The following is a 19,870-nucleotide window of genomic DNA, read 5'->3' on the forward strand; positions in this document are numbered from 1 at the left end:
CCGCGGGGGCGCGCCCTTGCCGGGGTACCCCCGCCCGGGGCCCGGGGCCGCAGCGCCCGCTGCTCTCCCCTGGGCAGGGGCTCGGGGCACTGAGCCTCCCAGCCTGGCGCCCCGCTCAGAAATAGGTGCGCCATGACCCGAGCCTTCGTTTTGCTCAGATTATCTGAAATAATGCGAATAAGGAAAAACACCTCCTGCAGCCCCTCCCTGATGTCTCCGGGGTCCACTAAAACACCTCCACTGGCAAACTGTAGGGTTAAGAAGCCCCATCCTTAAAATAAAGGCTCAACTTGTAGTAGCCACCCCACAAAAAAGAAGCCATCCAGAGAAGCTGTGGTCCCCAGTATTTTTCTTGCTGCCACTCATGAGATGTGGACATCAGCACTTCAGTGGACAATAAGGAACAATAAGGCAACTGTGGGAGAGGGTCTGGGCTGTCACATCTTCAGATGAAACAGCTGCCCGCTCTCCTCCTCACCTTGCATGGCCTTTCTGCTGCTTGACAAGATCACAGCCGTCACCTTCAAAGGTCCTAGCAATCCTTAATTAGATTACAAGCTCACATCAGTCAGCTCTTTTCCACCCCTGTATACCACAAGGTTTGCTGTTTTTCACCAGGAAGGAAGAAGAACCATGTCCTACAGGCACTTAATGGATGCTTTCACACTCCATCTCATCTCATTAGACAAAGCTCAACCATCCCTGCTCTCACCTTCTCCAGTCCCCCCAGCCCTCTGCAGCCCTGTCAGCACCCCATGGCAGCCATGGGCATCTCTGCAGGTCCCAGACCCAGTAAGAGCCCAGGCAGCAACCCCATCAAAGCCAAGGTCTCTGCCAGCTCTGAGCAGGGACCCCTACCCCTGCCCCATCCTTGGCATGCCTGGACAACACAACGTGATGGAGCAATAAAATGGGGGCCTACCACCCTGCCCACCTCTGCAGGACCTGCCTCCTTCCTGCTGTCCTGTCAGCCAGGAGCCCTGTTCCTTTCCTTGCCCTCTTCCTCCTCCTGTCTCTATCACCCCACAGACAGAGGAACGGAGAAGTACAAACCTCCTGCTTAGGTTGTTCCATCAGCTCTTCAGATATTTATGAGACAGGTGTGCACCAGCTCTATCCTGTGATTCTACATCCATTCTCATCCCGCCATCCCTCACAGCCAGCTCAGCCTGCTTTTGAGCCCTGATTCCTACCATGTCTGGAGCTTACAGCAAAAAGGAGAGGGGAAGGCTGAAGACAAAGCACAGCTTCTGGTACTTGGTTTAAAACCAGACAGCCTCTCCTTCCATCACTACAGCTCTAGGACCTGGAACCATCCAACCATCCACATTTCTGCTCTGACACCCACAACACCTTGCCTTGCACTCTTTGCCAGTTGTGGTTGGAGGCCAAGAGTTTACTGGCGACACCTCCAACACTGAGTGTAGGCTGCTCAGCCTCACCCTCACCTCCTCCTTGAAATCCTAATACCTTCACCAGCTGTGTCAGATAGAGCACTACCTCCTGCAACATCCTCATCTGCTCCCGCATTCCTCTGCTGGGATCTGCCCTGGCCCTGACCGCACTGCACTGCAACGTCATTGCCCCAGTGCTTTTAAACCTCACTTGCTTAAACGTGCCTAAGAAAACCCTCTGGATGCCGTGTGTGCGTTTGAATGGGCTGATAGGAGGGGTCTGCAGAGGGACCCTGACATATGCTGATATCCGTAAGTATCTGTGCCCACAGCACGAGCTCTGTGGGAGAGGGAGATGGGGCCAGGTTGCAGCAGAATGGGACACGTGGCTCTCCCTGTGCTGCCTCTCTTGGAGGTGAGAGCTGCACAAGTGAGGGCTGTCCCGGCTGAGGAGATAAACTTGGTTGCTGAAGATCTGAGCCACAAGGAAGGGGAATGAAGAACAAAATCCAGGGTGGGATTTCAGAAGATGGGATATCTGAGGAAATGTGTTTTGTGGCTTGAGGTTTGGCTTTGCTTGTGAGTATCACAGAGAGAAGCAGGCAGGGATGGATGGGAGTAAAAAGGGAATACAGAGGAGGGAGAAGAGACTCATGCAATATGGACCTCAGGTCCACTCCTTCCTCCACACTGAAGGGCCCCAGTCCCATCCCCAGGCACAATCCTGTGTCTCGGGTTCGCTGTGTCAGTCCGTGGACTGCCCAGTACTATTTAATCAGAGCAGCTCTATTTGCAGACCCAAGAAGTGGGCATTGAGGGGATTCCTGTGCTTGGCTTAGACCCTGCTCTACTAGGCTCTGATCCCTGCCGTGCCATCCCTAGAGGCGTCTCAGATGGAACAGCTGCTGGATCAGAATTAGGAAGGATTTTTTCCTAGCCATAAGAGTCCCTCCATGGCTCTTCCGTCCAGTGAAGGAAATCCCCCAAAGCAGGGACCTGGAGTGGGGACTGGAGCAACTTCTTGTCATGGTTTTCCTTCCAATGCATGCCAGATGAAGACTCCCTCCCCCGCCATCATCCCAACACACCGTCACCACTCACAGACAGAGGGAGGAATTACCTGTCAAAACCAGCTGAAGCTGCTTCCCTTTCTTCCGGAGTCTGGAACCTGCACCTTGGAGGCAGCCAGACATCAGGGACAAGAAGCAGATGGTGGGCTGAGAAAACAGATAATGTTGCCTCTTCTTCACACAGAAGCCTTCTCCAAGCAGAAACTCTTCCCTGTGCAGAAGCCCAGAGAAATTCACCCCTTCCTGCTCACTCTAATTCCTCAAGAAAAGCAAAAAAGTAGCACAAAGAAGCTGGAGAAAGGCTGCAAAAACCTCTGAGCTGCCAACTCAAATGATCATCCTCTTCAGCTCTTCCCCTGGGTCACCCTCTCCGCCTTACGCACAGCACCAGCCCGGGGTCTCTAGGTTAAAACAAATGTTCTCCCCCATCCCACCCCCCTTGCTTTTCCAATTCCACCCCAGCCCACAACAAACAGCAGCTCGCTGGCCCTACAGCCATGTAACCCAACCCCGGCCATTGTTCCCTTTCCACAAGGTCTATATTTGACTTTGCAGCAGCACCGTGGCTGTGCATGTGTGTGTGTGTGTGCATGTGTGTGCACTCTCTGCACACACACGCTCTGATATTTGTTCAGAGCCTCATTCCCCAGATGCCCGGGATTGCTTAGAAATAGCTTCCATGGGCAGTAGGTGTTTGTGCCTTCAGCGGGGAAGTGGAGGGGGCAGGCAAAAGAGAAGCAGGGAGGGGGGAGGGAGTTGAAGGTAGAAAACCTCCTGGCTCTTTTCTCACTATTTGCACCATCTCGATGCTCTGCCACACTGTGGAGCATGGCAGACAGCAATGCATGCACTCAGCAGTGGAACTGATGGCATATCTGAGGAATGATGGAAAAAAGGACAAGATGTGGTCTTGGTGACTCTGTCTGGTGTTATCCTGCCCCAAGTTTTGCTCTCTGGTGGCAAAAGTGCAGCTAAGCCTCCAAAAACTCTTCAAATCTTCCTAGGCTGAAACCACCAGAAATGTCCCTTGGAAGTACCCAATTCCTCCATCCTGGTGGCTTTGCAAAGGGGTGCCTCAGGGAATGGGAGCTGCCCTTGGATTCACCTTCCTACATTCCAGTACTGCACTAAGAGTAGCCATCCTGGGCTACCCCAATATGTATTTTGTATTTGCCCAAAGCCTCCAGGAATGCTGCCCAAGTCCGATGTCACAGTCCCTGTGACCCCATAGTATCTGGGAGCACTGCCTAGACTTGGCATGAGCTTCTTTTATTTGCTTCTTTTGTCACCTGCCAGGATATAAGGCAAAAGGAGAAAAAAGTGCAATCAAAATGAATGACAGGGAGGATTACTTTCATCCTAAACACTGATGATCCAGTGAACTCATTGCCACTGGGTAACAAGAAAAGGCATTCATTAAAAAAACCCTGACTAGACAATGAGAATAAATAGGAATGAACTCCAAAGAGCTATAAACCCTCTTGCTCCAGGGCATTGAAGATGAGTTCTAGGCAATGGTATAAGGAGCAGCTTTCCACAAGGGCAGATTCTGCAGTAATTTTGTGCAGGGCAATGTTTGTACCTTTCCCTGAGCCATGCAGGCCCAGCCCTGGGAGACAAAGGATGCTGGGCATGGGTAGGCACCATCCATGATACCCACTGCACACATTGACCATTAGCAAGGTCGAGGCAGGATGAGCTGTGTGGATGCCCTGGTGGTGCCTGTGAGATGTCCTGGAGAGGTGATTCCCAGCTGCTTGAAGCCAAGTGTCAGCCTTCATCCAAGCTTCTGATCATCAGATTGCTTCTCATCCTCTCAGAGCCAGATGCAGGGAGTTCTCATCACCAGGGCTGCTGCCTCCTGAGGGGTGGTCTGCACTCTCAACTGGCCTCCAGGCAGCTGCTCTGCTGGGACTAACTAAGATCTGACTGCCTGCTGGACTGCTCCACTAAAACAGATCCTCTGAGTGTGGGAGAATGCACGTGGCATTGTGATGGACCCGAGTTCAGTACCTGACAGCCTTCAAACCTGCTGTGAGGAGCAGCAAAAGTAAGCTTAAGTCACATGTTATTTTGAGATACAGATTTCTCAAATCCACCCTCAGTACTTCAATCCACGACAAGACAAATGTACCAGGGGGAAAAAAAATTGAAAGAAAGATTAAATACTAGAGGAAAAATACCTAGACTTGAAAAGGGAGGAAGAGAGAGAGACATATATATGGAGGGCTGTTAGAGAAAAGAGGTTTTACCTGTGTCCCCACAGCTCAAACCGCTGAGTAAATCCCCTTCAAAAAACCCTTATGAGTTCATGAGAAGGTGTAGGATCTTGTTTTGCCCTGTGATTTCTGGCTTCCCTCTGGGTGCACGTACAACAGCTAATGTCAGGGCTCTCCCAAGGGCACTGATTCAGGGGTGTATCCGTTCCCCCCACCTGCCTCCTGCTGCCAGGAGGAGGTCTGGAAGGGCTGGAGTGGGAAGGAGATGTCTGCCAGGCTTTCCCTTTGCTGGCACACACCCATGGGTGCCTCAAAGCCCATCTCCAGCTATGTGGTCTCCCTTTGCCTTTCCAGCTGGCAGCTCTAGCAATGAAACCTCTTAATCTCACCAGGAGCACACAAGCATTTAATGGGAGACTCTTGAAGCAAATCTTTTGTGCTTTCTCGGTGCTTGCCTCTGAGCTTGGTCCTGGGTGTTTACAGGGGATGGCACATCTTGGTGTTTGCAGTGAAACCTGGCAGGCGAGCCTGTTGCAGAGAATGTCAAGGTCATTTCATGAAACTATGGCCTGTGCTTAGAAAGACTTGAACCCTGGCTACAGAGGAGTCCATAATTAGCAGCCCCAGGGGATGTGGACGAGTGTTGGGAGGGAGGCTAATTGTAGACTGACTGTCTCCTTGGCCTTCAGCAGCTCCCGTGAAGCGGAGAAGCGGTGTGCTCAGCCAAGCACCAAGCGTGTCCTAGGGAAAGGTAATTCCTCCCTGGCCTGCCTGGACCCGTCCCTATAAACACCAAGAGCTCCACGGGGAGAGCAGTGCTGCAGATTTCATGAAAAAAAAAAAAAGTCTCTGTGAGTTGGAGGTGCATGCTAGCCACACAGAAGGGTTTTTTGAGAGACAACACACAGCCATGTGTGTCTACATCATAGAGTCCACGAGTCCCTGCTCTGCCTCAGAGGGCTTGGAGGATCAGCTACTCCCTCCCCAGTTGTGTACCACAGTGTAGTGCCAACCCCTGCACACCAGTGTGTGGTGTCCTCCCCTTGCACTGTGCCCACACCTGGGTGAAGCCCTGTCTGCCTGCACACACCAAGGAGAGCTGGTGTTACACCTAGCCCTCTGCCGCCTCCCCATATGCCCCAGAAGACATCCTCCCCCTTCCTCTCCACATACTTTTAACTCAGTTCATTTCAAACGCCTTATTAGCATGACAAGATAAACAAGTTTTGACGAAGGGGAAGGGAGGCAGAGCCCCTTGAGTCCTGGTCTGAGGCTGACACAGTGGGAAGCCTTTTCTTCCCGTGGGGTTTTGCCTTGCATTGGAGCAGCCATCCTGCCTGTCACGCACATTCTCTCCACACCTTCACCACGGTAAATCACCAGTCCAGGAGGGCCCTTCAGTCTTGCTGCACAGCAGCACTCATGCTGGATTTAGCACCCAGTGGGGTGAAAAATTTACAGTGAGCTTTGGTGGGGCTAAGGTGAGGCTGCCAGGAGGAGAAACTGTGCAGTGCTGGGGCAGCTCCTGCTGTAGGGAGCTGACCTCGAGGAATTGTGGTATCTGTGGTGTAGGTCCCAGCTGGGAATTGAATTTTTCTGGAAAAAATACCTATTTTATAAGGTCATAGCCCAATCCCTGGTCCCTTGCAGAGCTCTGCAACTATGCAGAGTAAGAGCTGAAGGCACCTGTACAGGGCTCCATACAAAAGCTGGGATCGTGGCATGGAGCTGGCGGTGAGCAGAGAAATGAGTGGGATGCCACAAACAAATACTTGAGGTCAGAAAATCCCGATTTCAGCTGCCTGCCCCCAGGAGTGATGCAGCCAGCACAAAGTGAGTGTAAAGAGCACAAATACACCTCTAACAGGCTCTGTGCTCTGTGCCTCACATCGAAATACTGCACCTCGGCTAGAGGGAAGAGCTCACTGTTGCTACACAATTTTGTGGCTAGTTAGAAATGGCCAGCAGGGGTCACTGATATATATTTATTTAATTCTATTTTTATATACACACATTTATAAATACACAGAAGACTTGCATAGGCAGCAATTGTAATGGGCAAGTGTTGATGTGCAGTGTATTCTTCAGATGCTAGGGGAAAGTGCTCCTATGTGTGTCTGAAATACCAGTGTGAGCTGTACATCGTGCTCTGCTCAAACCCATGAGGGCATGAAACCACCGAGCTGTGCCAAGCACCGGGGTGCTGCAATGGTGGATTTTTGTCATTGTTCCCCAGTTCTGCTTTTGCCTTCCATTTCATATTCACAGAGGTGCTTTGAGAGAGATTCAAAAGATTCAGAGCCTGGAGGGCAGGAAATTGTGTCTGCTTGTCTTTCTGTGCAGTGCCCAGCACAGCTACATCCCAGCCCCAGTGGGTGCCTTTGGGCAGCCCCATAAGACAAACAGCATTTTGGGTTGGGGTGGGTTGGGTTGGGTCAGCACTGTTTTGTTCTTCTGCCACTGATGCTAGGGAAGCTGTTTGCTTGTGAAAAGACTCCAGTGGTTTTTTGAGGGCTGAATCTCTATTAAACTCAAAATTGGGTCCCAGCCCTCACTCTTACGTGGTGGGATGGCCTGAACTATACACGTGGGTATGTTTTTAGCAACTGTTTTATTGGTGGGTTGGCTGCATTTGTCTGGTAGGTGTATGCTCCAGGCATACTGGCAGAAGGTGTTTGGCTGTCCAATTCGGCATCCACAGACTTGTTTGACTGTCACAGGCTGGCACTATTTCACTGATCTTATTGTTCCTGAAGTGCTGTTAGTTTTGGATGCTGGGCTCCTCTTGTATTGGCATATCTCAGAGTGAAAACACTGCTCAAACTAAGTCGCAGGTCTTTTGATTTTGGTGGGCTCATCCATCCAAGAAACATCTTTTGCCTACGAGGGTTTCCCAGCTGATGTCTACTGGGGAATCCTCTGTGCAACTGGAGTTAGAGAAGTAGCTGAGGAGGTAAGTGTTTCATAGGTCCCTTCACCACTGCATCTCTCAGGCAGGTGACAGCCTCCAAGTCAGCCACCAAGGGGCTGTCCAGCAGCCGCATTCTTCCTCACTTGACCAGGTTTGATGGAAAACTTGAGAGGACCGAGCCTGCACTGCCTTCTTCTGGTGGGGAGACATTATTTCTGGCATCTGCTTTTTCACTAGCCAAGACCACAGGCACTTCAGAGGGATTTGTCCTTCCACAGGGTGGCACCTGCCCCTCCAGGGGTTCCTTTTATTCAGTTACAAGGGTCTATATAAAGTGCTGCCAGCTGGAAAGTATTTTGAAGAGATTCCTCCCTGCTCTTCACTAAGGGTCATAAATTCAGCTGGTATTTGAGAGAATCTCAAATGTACTTCCAGGACTGTTTGCTGAGGGCTTTACATCCGCCAGAGGCCCCTTAAAATAAAAGGATTATTGGGAGTCAAGTGTTAGATTACCTGGTGCTTGTTAATTGAACTTCAGAGGCTTTGGCGAGCAACTGGCTGTAGCAGGGAGCTGCACTTTGGCATTAATGGTGTTATATAAATGAATCTAATGTAACCTAGCGTCATGCTTCTGCATCATGTCACATCTCTGGGCTCAGGGCAGTGGTGAGTCCAGCTCACAAGCAGAGCGGATATGGGGAAAGGCAGGGAGGATGTATGTGGGGAGGAAGCAGGACTGGGAATCAAGGCCTTTGGGGTCTGAGGGAAGAGTGGTTTTTGGTGCTCAGAGCAGGTGACTGGTTCTCAGGCAGCCCAAGTCAAGTTCCTCTCTCCCTTTGGTGGTCTGACCTTGACATCTCATTTTGAGAAGAGTTGAGTTTAATGGAAGCAGTAAATGACAAGACCATCTGAAAATCCCTCTCTCTTCTTCATTGAGGGCTTATTTCACCTAGACTTGTGAAAAGTTTGAAGATCCTACTCTGACAAATCACAAAAAAAGAGAGCCAAGTACTCTAATCATTGCTGCCATCAGTGCTCACCCACGGAAACCTGAACGGACCACAGCTGTGAAGGCTTCAGGGCAGCAAGACCCGGTGGAAATGAGAAACCTCATCAGCGATGAAAATTTCATCAGCTGGCGCTGTGGAAGCAAGAATCTGGAAGTGCAGAGCAGATGGGCAGCCTGGATTCTTGGAGCCATTGTCCTTCTGCTTGTTATCTGACTCCAGCACAGGGAGGATTTGGAGAATTTATGGGGGCACAAGCAGCGAAGAGTTTCTCGAAATATCCCTGGCTGACGCGTGGTGTGGTGCAGACGGCACTCGCTGGGCACTCAGCAGACGTTTTTGCACAATATTCCCAAGGTCGTGGAAGTGGGGTCCTGCTGAGCACCTGTCTTTTATTGTGTAAGAGAGGGGACCATTTGGGCAGAGTTTGCAGGACTGTGAGCCTGGTAATACCTGAATGTAAATCCGAGGGCTTTGTAAATGTAGTAGTACATTGAAGAATGTCATGTAAGTTCTATCAGGACTTTTCTGAACTGGGCAAATTTCCTCAGAACTAGGCTCCATTGTTTACTGTGTGAATCATCAATTCATGAGATGTTTGTGAAAGAAAGGATAACAGGAAATGGAAGCAGTGGGTGAGTAAGTCTATGCGCTGGGCATGAAAGGCAATGGAAAAAGTACCTGTCTGCACTCAGGGTTGAATAAATGGGATGATTTGGTTAGAAATTAAAATGTACTGACTTTTCAAAGAACCAAGGCTAGGACAACGTAGTGGAAGGTTTTGCAAATGAATACCAAAGGACACTCACAAATTGTGTCAGGGTTTGACTAGCTCTTGCCTGGCACACGCTGTCCTCAGCACCTCTCCTTTAAGAAGCAGACAGTTGTCCTTGGGGGGTTTCAGGTGGGTTTCTCCATTTACTGCTCTACCTTTTTCCCTCCCTCTCCACCTGGTCCCACGGTTGGGTTTCTGTTTCCCTAGCGACAGGCTGGGATACGCCCCAGGCTGTCGGGTCCTTTCTCAGAACACGGGACACGTAGGGAGGGGCAGGAGCGGGTCCCGACCCTGGCACTGACACTGGTAGCACCTTCAGGGTGTTCCCGTGTCCCGGGGCAGGAGCGGGTCCCGGCCCCTGGAACTGGCACTGGCGGCTCCCTCAGGGTGTTCCCGGGTCCCATCCCTGGCACTGGCACTGGCAGTTCCCTCAGGGTGTTCCCGGGTCCCATCCCTGGATCTGCCATTGGCAGTTCCCTCAGGGTGTTCCCGGGTCCCATCCCTGGCACTGCCATTGGCAGTTCCCTCAGGGTGTTCCCGGGTCCCATCCCTGGCACTGCCATTGGCAGTTCCCTCAGGGTGTTCCCGGGTCCCATCCCTGGCTCTGGCACTGGCAGTTCCCTCAGGGTGTTCCCGGGTCCCATCCCTGGCTCTGGCAGTTCCCTCAGGGTATTCCCGGGTCCCATCCCTAGCACTGACACTGGCAGTTCCCTCAGGGTGTTCCCGGGTCCCATCCCTGGCACTGGCAGTTCCCTCAGGGTGTTCCCGGGTCCCATTCCTGGCACTGACACTGGCAGTTCCCTCAGGGTGTTCCCGGGTCCCATCCCTGTCACTGGCACTGGCAGTTCCCTCAGGGTGTTCCCGGGTCCCATCCCTGGCTCTGGCACTGGCAGTTCCCTCAGGGTGTTCCCGGGTCCCATCCCTGGCACTGCCATTGGCAGTTCCCTCAGGGTGTTCCCGGGTCCCATCCCTGGCACTGGCACTGGCAGTTCCCTCAGGGCATTCCCGGGTCCCATCCCTGGCTCTGCCATTGGCAGTTCCCTCAGGGTGTTCCCGGGTCCCATCCCTGGCTCTGGCACTGGCAGTTCCCTCAGGGTGTTCCCGGGTCCCATCCCTGGCACTGCCATTGGCAGTTCCCTCAGGGTGTTCCCGGGTCCCATCCCTGTCACTGGCACTGGCAGTTCCCTCAGGGTGTTCCCGGGTCCCATCCCTGGCACTGGCACTGGCAGTTCCCTCAGGGTGTTCCCGGGTCCCATCCCTGGCACTGGCAGTTCCCTCAGGGTGTTCCCGGGTCCCATCCCTGGCACTGGCAGTTCCCTCAGGGTGTTCCCGGGTCCCATCCCTGGCACTGGCACTGGCAGTTCCCTCAGGGTGTTCCCGGGTCCCATTCCTGGCACTGCCATTGGCAGCTCCCTCAGGGTGTTCCCGGGTCCCATCCCTGGCACTGGCAGTTCCCTCAGGGTGTTCCCGGGTCCCATTCCTGGCACTGCCATTGGCAGCTCCCTCAGGGTGTTCCCGGGTCCCATCCCTGGCACTGGCAGTTCCCTCAGGGTGTTCCCGGGTCCCATCCCTGGCTCTGGCAGTTCCCTCAGGGTGTTCCCGGGTCCCATCCCTGGCACTGCCATTGGCAGTTCCCTCAGGGTGTTCCCGGGTCCCATCCCTGGCTCTGGCAGTTCCCTCAGGGTGTTCCCGGGTCCCATTCCTGGCACTGCCATTGGCAGCTCCCTCAGGGTGTTCCCGGGTCCCATCCCTGGCACTGGCAGTTCCCTCAGGGTGTTCCCGGGTCCCATTCCTGGCACTGCCATTGGCAGCTCCCTCAGGGTGTTCCCGGGTCCCATCCCTGGCACTGGCAGTTCCCTCAGGGTGTTCCCGGGTCCCATCCCTGGCTCTGGCAGTTCCCTCAGGGTGTTCCCGGGTCCCATCCCTGGCACTGCCATTGGCAGTTCCCTCAGGGTGTTCCCGGGTCCCATCCCTGGCTCTGGCAGTTCCCTCAGGGTGTTCCCGGGTCCCATCCCTGGCACTGCCATTGGCAGTTCCCCTCCCGCCCCGCCCCGCCCCGCCCCGCCCCCCGCGCGTGCCGTCCGATGACGCAGCCGCGCCGCGACGTGGGGATTCCGCCGGATTACCCGGCGTGCCCCGCGGCAAAATGGCGGCCTGAGGCGAGAGCGCGGGGCCGGGGCCGGGCGGGGGCAAAGTTTGGGGCGGGCCCGAGGCGGGGCCGAACCGGCGCCGAACCGGCCGCAAAGTCACTGGGAGCCCTGGTGGAGCCGAGCCCGACCGGGTCAGAGCCGGGCTGGGGCTCCGGGGGCTGGGAGCGGGGAGCGCGACCGGCTGGGGACGAAGCCCCGGGCGGGGCCCCCTGCGCTCCTGGGCCTCCGCGGGCTTCGGACGGTGCCCAGCGAGCGGGGTGGGCCTTTCTGCCACGTGTGTGGCGAGGAATTGCAGAGTTCCCCGAGGACAGCGGGTTCGGGCGGGTCGCACCGTGGCCGGGGGGGTCAGCCAGGTGGGGCGGGGCCGGGTGCGGGGGGACGGCGAGGGCACAGCCCCGGCCCCAGGGAAGGGACGGGCTCCGTGGGGAAGGGTGGTGGTGCCACTGCCTCGGCCATCAGGGCGTTACGGAGCTCTTCCTGCCGCGGAGAGACCCGTGTCAGGGAGCAGCAGGCACGGGATCCGCACGCAGAACCTGGTCCAGGCAGGGTGCAGCTGTTTCTGAGTGATGGAGAGTTAGGTGGTGTGGGGGATGAGAAGGCAGTGTCTCTGCAGGGAGCCTTGCTGGAGTAGGAGCTGCAAAGCAGAACAAGTCTGGGCCAGCAGCTGTGTTAAAGAGCTGGAGAGTAACCCTGATTCTGGCAGAGGCAGGGTTGGAAGGGAAGAATCAGCATTCCTCTGGTGTCAGACTCGGCGGGGTTAATGGGAAATTCTCTGCCAGGATGTCTCAGGACATCCTCTCTAGTGCAAGGGATGCTTCCCCCTGTAGAAGCACTGTGCAGCCTCTAGGAGCATGGGGAGGCTTTAAAGGAAAAGAGGTGAACAGTAAATGCTGTACTGCTTGTGGCTCTGAGCTTGAGCCCTCTGCCTAGAGCAGAGCAAAGGGCTGAGTGCTAACACACAGATTTTTGGGTGTGCATGAGGTTCCATTGGTAGGATGTGCAAATGATGCACAGATCTGGCAGGGCTGAGAATGACCTAGATGTGAGAGATGCCAGGTGGATCTTGTCCACTGAAAAGAATCATCCATCACAGGTAGATGGTTCTGTGCCAGTGAAAGCTTTTCAGAGCTGTGCCCTTCTGTTTTACAGATCCAGAGAAGGAACCGGCATAAAGGGCCCATATAAAATGAAGCCATGAATCCTTACTAAATCTTCAGACAGCAGGTAAGAAATCCAGGAATGAGCTGATGCTGAGTCAGACTGTGCTCCTTTTGTACCACTGCTTGAATTTTTTGAGAGCATGTGAACCACGTAGCTGAAACAGTGGCTCTCTTTGTGGTGTTCTCTGCATTTCAGTAGGCCTGTGTTGCTGGGATTGAGAGGCCAGGGGTGTCAGTGAAATGGGAGTGACCCTGAGAAATTCAGCAGGAGCTTCTGGAAAGAAAAGTTCAATTAAAGATGTAAGCCAGTGCTCTTGACATGCCATCTGGGAGAGCAGTCTGAAATGTGCTCTGTCAGTGCAAAAGTAGCTGTGCTGCCTGTGTAATTCACAAGGGATCTGCCCAGCCATAATCCAAATGAAATCCTTTCTGGTGATCCTGCTCTTGCAGTAATGGCAATGTCCAAGTTAGGTGGTTCTAGTGCCCCCGTGTTCTGTCAGGTTGTTTGTTCCACCACATTGTTTTTCCACACAAATTTTAACTGTTCTGCTGATGGGTGGTGCAGATGTACCCGAACTCACTGCTGAGATCCAGTTTAGAGGAGCTGTTGTTTGCTACCCAGCAGCTGCTTTTTGATTGTACACAGTCAGACCACCTTGATAACAACTGTGCTGGTGGATCACAGCAGAAAGCACCCATATCCCAGCAGTGCTTTGCATACATGTGGTTTAGCTTCTGGGTGTTAAACCAGCATTTAAGCTACCAGGTCTTAGCTGTGGTACTGAGACAAATTTTTCATTCCTTCCCAGGCACTCAGTGCTCTTGAAATCTCGTGAATGCATTTCAGCAGGGCCAGTGGAGTTCCAAAGGGCAGCCCATGGTTATCTTCATCTTTAATATTAACAAGGCATTGGGTCAGGAGGGGATGAGTTACTTGCCAAGACCTGCTGCCTCTTCACTCTCCAAACCAGCTTTCTGAACTAAAGATGACCTTGCATGCTTTTCCACTCTGTTTCAAGTTGTTTGTTGGCTGCTGCTAAGTCACTTGCTTTGCAGCCAGCAAACCCTCAGCTCTTATCTCTGCCATCCACTCTAAACACAGTCAGGGTATAGCTTGTCAGGGAGATAGGCTAAAGCTTTGAAAAAGGTGCAGTCTTTTGCAAGTCTGCCTGCTTCTTGTCCCAAGCAGAACAAATCAAGTCAGATGGGACAGATGATTTTTGTTCAGCATGCTGGTCTGAATGGTATCAGAGCTGACTGGGAAAAAGGGCTTGTGGCACCTGGTGTGGCATATAAGGGGTTTTTAAAAAGGTGAAGAAAGCCAAGCTATTTGAAAGTTAGCAAAGAAAGAAAGTTTTAGTAAAATGTAACTGTATTTTTTGGTAGTTGATTTCATGCTTGTGAGTCGTAGAGGCTGATGGTTTTTCTGAAGGTGAGCTCCCAAACCTGTTAAAATGTCTGCCACGTTTTACAGAGAATCCCCTGGATTCTGAGATTTCCATGTGTCACCACATCTGCAGTGTAGACCCAAGAAGCAGTTCTGGAGGTTAGGTCCTGACTAATTTTCTGAGTTATGTATTTGTGGACCTTGCTTCTCCAGCACAGAGTGACAGCAGAGCTCTCTGCCTTATGTCTTGCTGGGAGAAATGCAACATGTAGAGGTCTCAAATGAGCCTGCATGTGATACAGATTGAGGGTAGGACTCCTCTGCTAGTAAATGAGGATCTGGCTTGACACCTTTTTGTTTAATCTTGCTCTTTTTACTGGGCTTGTCAGGATCTGGAATTCTCATAATAGAGCAGATTTTCTTGACCATTTGACTTGATTAATGCTTTGAGAGTAAATTTAAGGTCCTGAAACTGGGTATATTCATCTCCTTGCTTGAGGGCTTTTGTTTGGGAAGGTGTCTCCTTTCTGTATGACACCCTGAGCTTTGCTGGCGTTCCTGCCAGCTGTGTGCATTTCAGATCACCAGTAACTGGGTAAATAGGATCCTCTCTGAGATTCTTTTACACAGGACTGCAGAGGAACTATGCAAACAGGACAAATGCCTTAGGGCATGAAATCATCCATCCTGTTTCCCTGCCAGTTCCCCTACCTGAGGGCTTTTCCTCAGATCTAGATTGGCTGAGTCTGTAACTGTAGTAGGAAGAATGTTACTTTTTAAAGTTGAAATACCTTTACAGCTCATTGGAGGGGAAGGGCGATGCTGTGGTCAGAAAGATTCCTGATTTCTACCACAGATTTATTGTGTTCAGATCATTACTGTTCCTTACTCTTCATTCTTTGCTCAGAAAAGATTAACACTAGTCTCACTAGGGATTTGAGGATGAGCCCATAACTGTGTAGATGCTTGGATACTGTGGTGTTGAATGCTTTAGTAAAGCTCGGTGGCAGAGAAATGAAAAGAGTGTTTCAAGCTCTGACTTCAAAATGAAGCAGACCGCTGTGTGATCCATTGTCCTGTGTATTCTGTAGCATAGTGAAGTTGCTGTGAGTGCAAGTCAGGCTCTGCCTTGTTCAAGGCAAGTGGGCACGCTGAGACCTCACCATTTTTGCTTCCCAGGAACTATTTCCTTGTTTTGGTCACGTCTAACCTTGCCTGAATCTTTTTTACTTCAATGACAATTTTCTCTTTTTTGCTTTGTTGTTTGTTCCATTCTCAGAAACCATTCTCTTCGTTGTCAGGATGTTCATGTATGGTTTTATTCCAAATATACTCAGCCAGAGAGAGCCAAAAGCAGTAGCTTGCAGGATGTTTTGTAGTTGGAATGACATGAGCCAGCCTCTCCGGAGTGTCCTCCTGGGACAAGCTGCTCTTAGGAAGGAAATGGCGTGGAAAACCATGTAGGAGTGTGAGAATAGCTTTGCAATGGTTGGAATGCAGTATATAAGCATCACTTGGGTGGGCTCAGTTTTCCTTTGCTTTTCAATGATGCTGGATGCCAAGCCTGAGGAAGACTGCTGTACAGGGGTGAAGGAGCTGGAATGTATTCTTCAGTTGAGGTGAATGCAATTCAGTAAAACTGATAGGCATCAAACTGAATAATGATTTTAAAGTATTTTCACATGATGTCTAATCTGTGGAAATTCACTACCACATAATAGCACTGAGGCTAAGAGCTGAGCGGGATTCAGAAAAGATCAAGCACTTAGGAGTGGAAATGTTCAGACTTGCTTTAGTTAAAGAGCTTGTTTTAGAAGGTGTATTTTTCAGACCTAATCCAATCTCTTAATAGTTAAAAGTTTCAAGAAATGGCAGTGTGTTCCACAATTGTCCACTGAGGCTTCTTGCTGCAGCTACTAAACCACCTTAATGTATTGGTGTGTGTCAGGGGCAAGGTATTGAATCACTTACGTGCTATGTTAGGTTGCTTGCTGACCTTGCTTTTTGTGGTAACTGCATTAGGGAAAAAAAAAAACCAACAAAACAACAAATCACCAACCAGAGAACAAATCCACAAAGCACTGCAGCTGCTCTGATTAGTCCTGGTAGTTGAGGATTTTAAGCTGGTGACGAGCAGGGTCTGTGGAAAGATAGTGCGGTTCCTAGAGGAGGACTGCCTTACTGATAAACGTGGAGATATGCAGCTGTTGTCTTTTCATGCTGAGTGGTCAGGCAGAGCACTTGCTGCTTCTTCCCTTTGTTTGTTAGAGGGGAAAGAATGTGTGGAGTTTGGCCTCTCCACGTTGCAGTCTTGTTGTGGACTTTGGTCAGTAAGGTGTCTGAAAGGCAGGGCTTTAAGGCTGAGTTCTGGTATGTTGTAGCATGAGCCTCAGTGTACTAATGTCTGTGAAGACAGTTTGTGTCCTGAGCTCATGTCCAGTCTGTTGAGGATCAGGAGAATCATCGGTGCTGCAAGTAGGTATAAATTCAATTTGATGCACAGGCTAATAAAGATAAATGGCAGTGGCATGAAGATATGTATAAAAAGCTGTGTGTTTGTAAGGTTTGCCTAAATGCAAGGGGAACTGAAGGGAAGAGTCTGTGTATTTTCAGAGACAGAAGCACACGATCCCTGTATGGGCCCTATGGGCTTCTTTGGGAACAACATGTGCTTTAGGGCACATGTCCTTAACCCTTTTGTGGCAGGGCTAACAGCTGAGAATAAACAGTTACTGACTTTCACAGAAGTTTTGCTGTTAAAGTGAAATGGTTGGGATTGGAAAGTAAGTTTTCCTGCAAGACTTAGACTGATTTTTAGGCAGAGAGTATCTGACCAGCTTCTGGTAGCAAAAGACAACTGGTTTAAATTTTTGATTTCTTAAGGGTTAGTAAATTCAGACCTGGAAGTCCCACAGTGACTTCTGTGTCTTTGGTTGAGTTCTGTATTTATATTTTAGCTCTGTGATAAAGCTGGCTTTGGGAGTGTTGTAGGAGTCATAACTGGATCTTCTCACTCTTGTGTTAAAGGCTCAGTTGTCCAGCTGTGTTAATGTAACACTCATGCACAAATGGTTCTGAAATCAAAAGAGACAGATAAGGTGGTCTCTCTAACTATTGAGGAATTACACAGAGGCTCATAAAAAGCCTGAGGCGAGTTTTACTTTATAGCATTTGTTTCAAAAGAATATAAGTTATTTTCCCAAGGTAATAATTAGATAATTGTTGTGGCTGTAAGGTTTTTGACCATGATTTTGGCATATGCTACTCAGAGTAACTGGTTTTGGACCTGCATGTGTCTTACTTCACAAGCTCTCTGCAATTTTCAGAGATGCCTTGTTGCTCTGTCTCCTGCATCAGATTTCTTCCTGCAGCTTTAGTGTTCATTAGTGATGACTCTGCTGCTGCCCAGCAGGAGGATTAAAAATATTCTAGGGAGATGAGTTGAAATCTGGTCTCTCACAATTGAATAGTGATTGCAGTTAAAGCTACTATTCTGGGTTTTTTCCCTTGAGTATTTTATTTATAATTTTTTCATTATGGAAAACTGTTCTCCCTTCTCTTTTATCTTTGGGAGATTCGTACCCAGTGTATTGTATGAAAAGTATTTTCAAATGGGGGACAAAAATGAAAAATGACAGGACGTTTGTGCTTAAAATTAAGTTGTTTTAAGTAACCTTTCTTGAGAATGGACTTCAAACTTACATCCTGCCTTTAAGCACATTTATTTTTCTGAGCAGAAAGTGTCGTGTGTACTAAAGTATGCAAAATATCTTTATTTCCCTTTTAAAATTTAAGCATTCCTTACACTACAGTTATGTGAATACTGGGAAATGAAAACTTTTCTCAGAAGGGTTTTCTCAGGTAACTGCATTTTGCTAGAGATGCACTCTGTTTTTGATGTCTGTGTAGGCACTCAATCCAATTTCTTCTACGACTGATGTGGAGCGTCATTTTTGGCAAACATCTCATACCAGTTTGGTTTGATTCCTGAAAGCAAATCACCCTTGCTGGGCTGCAGAATTTTGGTAGTTTCTACTTATAAACGTATTCATTTTTTCCATGATTAGACGATGCCTTTCCAAATAGGTCCCTGGTGTATCTGAAATGGCTGTAACAGAATTCAGAGTCGTCAAGGCCCCAGCTGGATGGGGCTGTGTTACTGTGCAGCTCCAGAGGTGATTTACTGCCTGACTGACAGCTCGCAATATAAACATTAGTCCAAGCATGATCTTGTCCCAAAACCCCGCCTACGCAGGGAGCCAGGAGTCTTCCTGCCACGCGCCATAAATCGTTTATGGTTTGCTCATGCCCGTACATTTGAAAAGCAGCTGTGGAGTGGGGATTAGCAGTTTGCAGAAGGCCCGTGCGGGGCTAAATTAGGGTCTCTTGCTCTGGTGGTGAATACCAGTGTTGGAATAGCAGGAGTGCTTCTCGACAGTGGAAGGCAATTTACTCTGGGAATGGGGGTGGGTACAGGGTATCTGTGGGGGTGCAGCAGCCTTGGATTGCAATGCTCCAGTTTGAGCTCTGAAGGCTGATTGATAGCTGCCCAGCACTGTGTGGGATTGAACAAGTCATTGTTAGTTCTGTGGGTTTAACATTTTATCTATATATTTATTATTTCTACGTATTTTACACATATATATAGAGACACGAAATGTAAGCCTACCTCTTCTGTCTCCTAGGAGCCGAAGGATGATAGAGTTTTTCAGTGGTGTTTTTTACAGTGTGAAGAGTGATTTCCCTTTTGCTAGCCCACGGTAGCAGAATCAAATTATATGCAAGGCCATTTGAGGCTTCACAACTAATTTTAAGCTTTTATAAGAAGTTTTACTGTGCCACTTGGATTTATTACAGCTTTGCAACTTCAGCTCCCAAAGGAAAACTATTTTTGTGCTGGCTGCGATAATTTAAATTACCTCCTGCAGCTTCTAATGACTAACTCGTGTTTATGGTGAAAGCTTCCATTTATCCAAACCCTGAAAGCACAATCTGTTTGGTAATGGAACTCTTAATGTATTGATGCTTTATATCAATGGCAAGTACATCGCAGCCTCATACCTACATTGGTACCTTTAAGTCTTCCTGTAATAAAGAGAACATGCAGGTTTTGCTGTACAGATGGCACTAGACAGTACAGTTCAGAGATGTGTGTGCTGGCTGAAGGACCAGCTGCTGAGTAAAGCAGACATGAGTAGATAATTTCCAGCTGGGTTGGTTACTCATTAACAAATCCTTTCTTGGGTGGGTTGGGTAAGAATCCAGGTGGAATGTGTCAGCAGGGTGTCCCCTCTAGATGCATCAGCTGAATGCGAGTGCTTCCAGACTGTGCCATGAGCATCCGTGGGACCACGGGCAGAGGCAGTGGGCTCTGGGTAAAGCAGGTGATTTTTTCCAATACGACACAATTAGGAGACTTCTTACTGTTTTATTGAAGCTTCTGCATGGGCTTCTCTCTCAAATGAGACCATGTTCCTGGAGCTTTCTGCTGTGCTCGCTTCTGTTGGAGCTTTTGGGAGGAGTAGCTGTAAGGGCTGATCCTAGGCTTATTTTTCTTACTGCTTTTGGGGAAAGGCTCCATCTGCTGAGATGGAGGCCAGATAGCACCAAATATATTTGTGGCTGTTTGTGTGGGCATTTTGAGATTTGGAAGGCACTTTGCTAATGAGCTGTAGGTCATTTCATGTCAGATTGGCTGAGTTTCCATTGAGCTGGTTCTTTGTTGCGGCAATGCATAAGGACTGTGTATGTTTGGGGATCCCTATTACCTGTCTCAGATGGAGAGGGCTTTCCTCCT

The 19,870-nt window shown here is 50.1% G+C and overlaps 1 protein-coding gene across 8 annotated transcripts in view; it reads left to right on the top strand.

Annotated features, from left to right (window-relative positions):
• Positions 1-11,465: 11,465 nt before the first annotated feature.
• TJAP1 (tight junction associated protein 1) overlaps positions 11,466-19,870 on the top strand; it is a 40,172-nt gene continuing 31,767 nt past the window's right edge. For 3 of the 8 annotated variants that reach the window (XM_064414842.1, XM_064414850.1, XM_064414851.1), the window contains exons 1-2: positions 11,518-11,657; positions 12,676-12,750. The gene's annotated coding sequence lies outside the window, so the exon portion shown is untranslated. Of the gene's footprint in view, positions 11,658-11,686; positions 11,880-11,975; positions 12,038-12,675; positions 12,751-16,211; positions 16,549-19,324; positions 19,458-19,870 lie in introns of those variants that run through there. The other 5 variants (XM_064414843.1, XM_064414844.1, XM_064414845.1 and 2 more) reach the window with 5 other exon arrangements.

Source organism: Passer domesticus, chromosome 3, assembly GCF_036417665.1.
Source record: "Passer domesticus isolate bPasDom1 chromosome 3, bPasDom1.hap1, whole genome shotgun sequence".
Lineage (NCBI taxonomy): Eukaryota > Metazoa > Chordata > Aves > Passeriformes > Passeridae > Passer > Passer domesticus.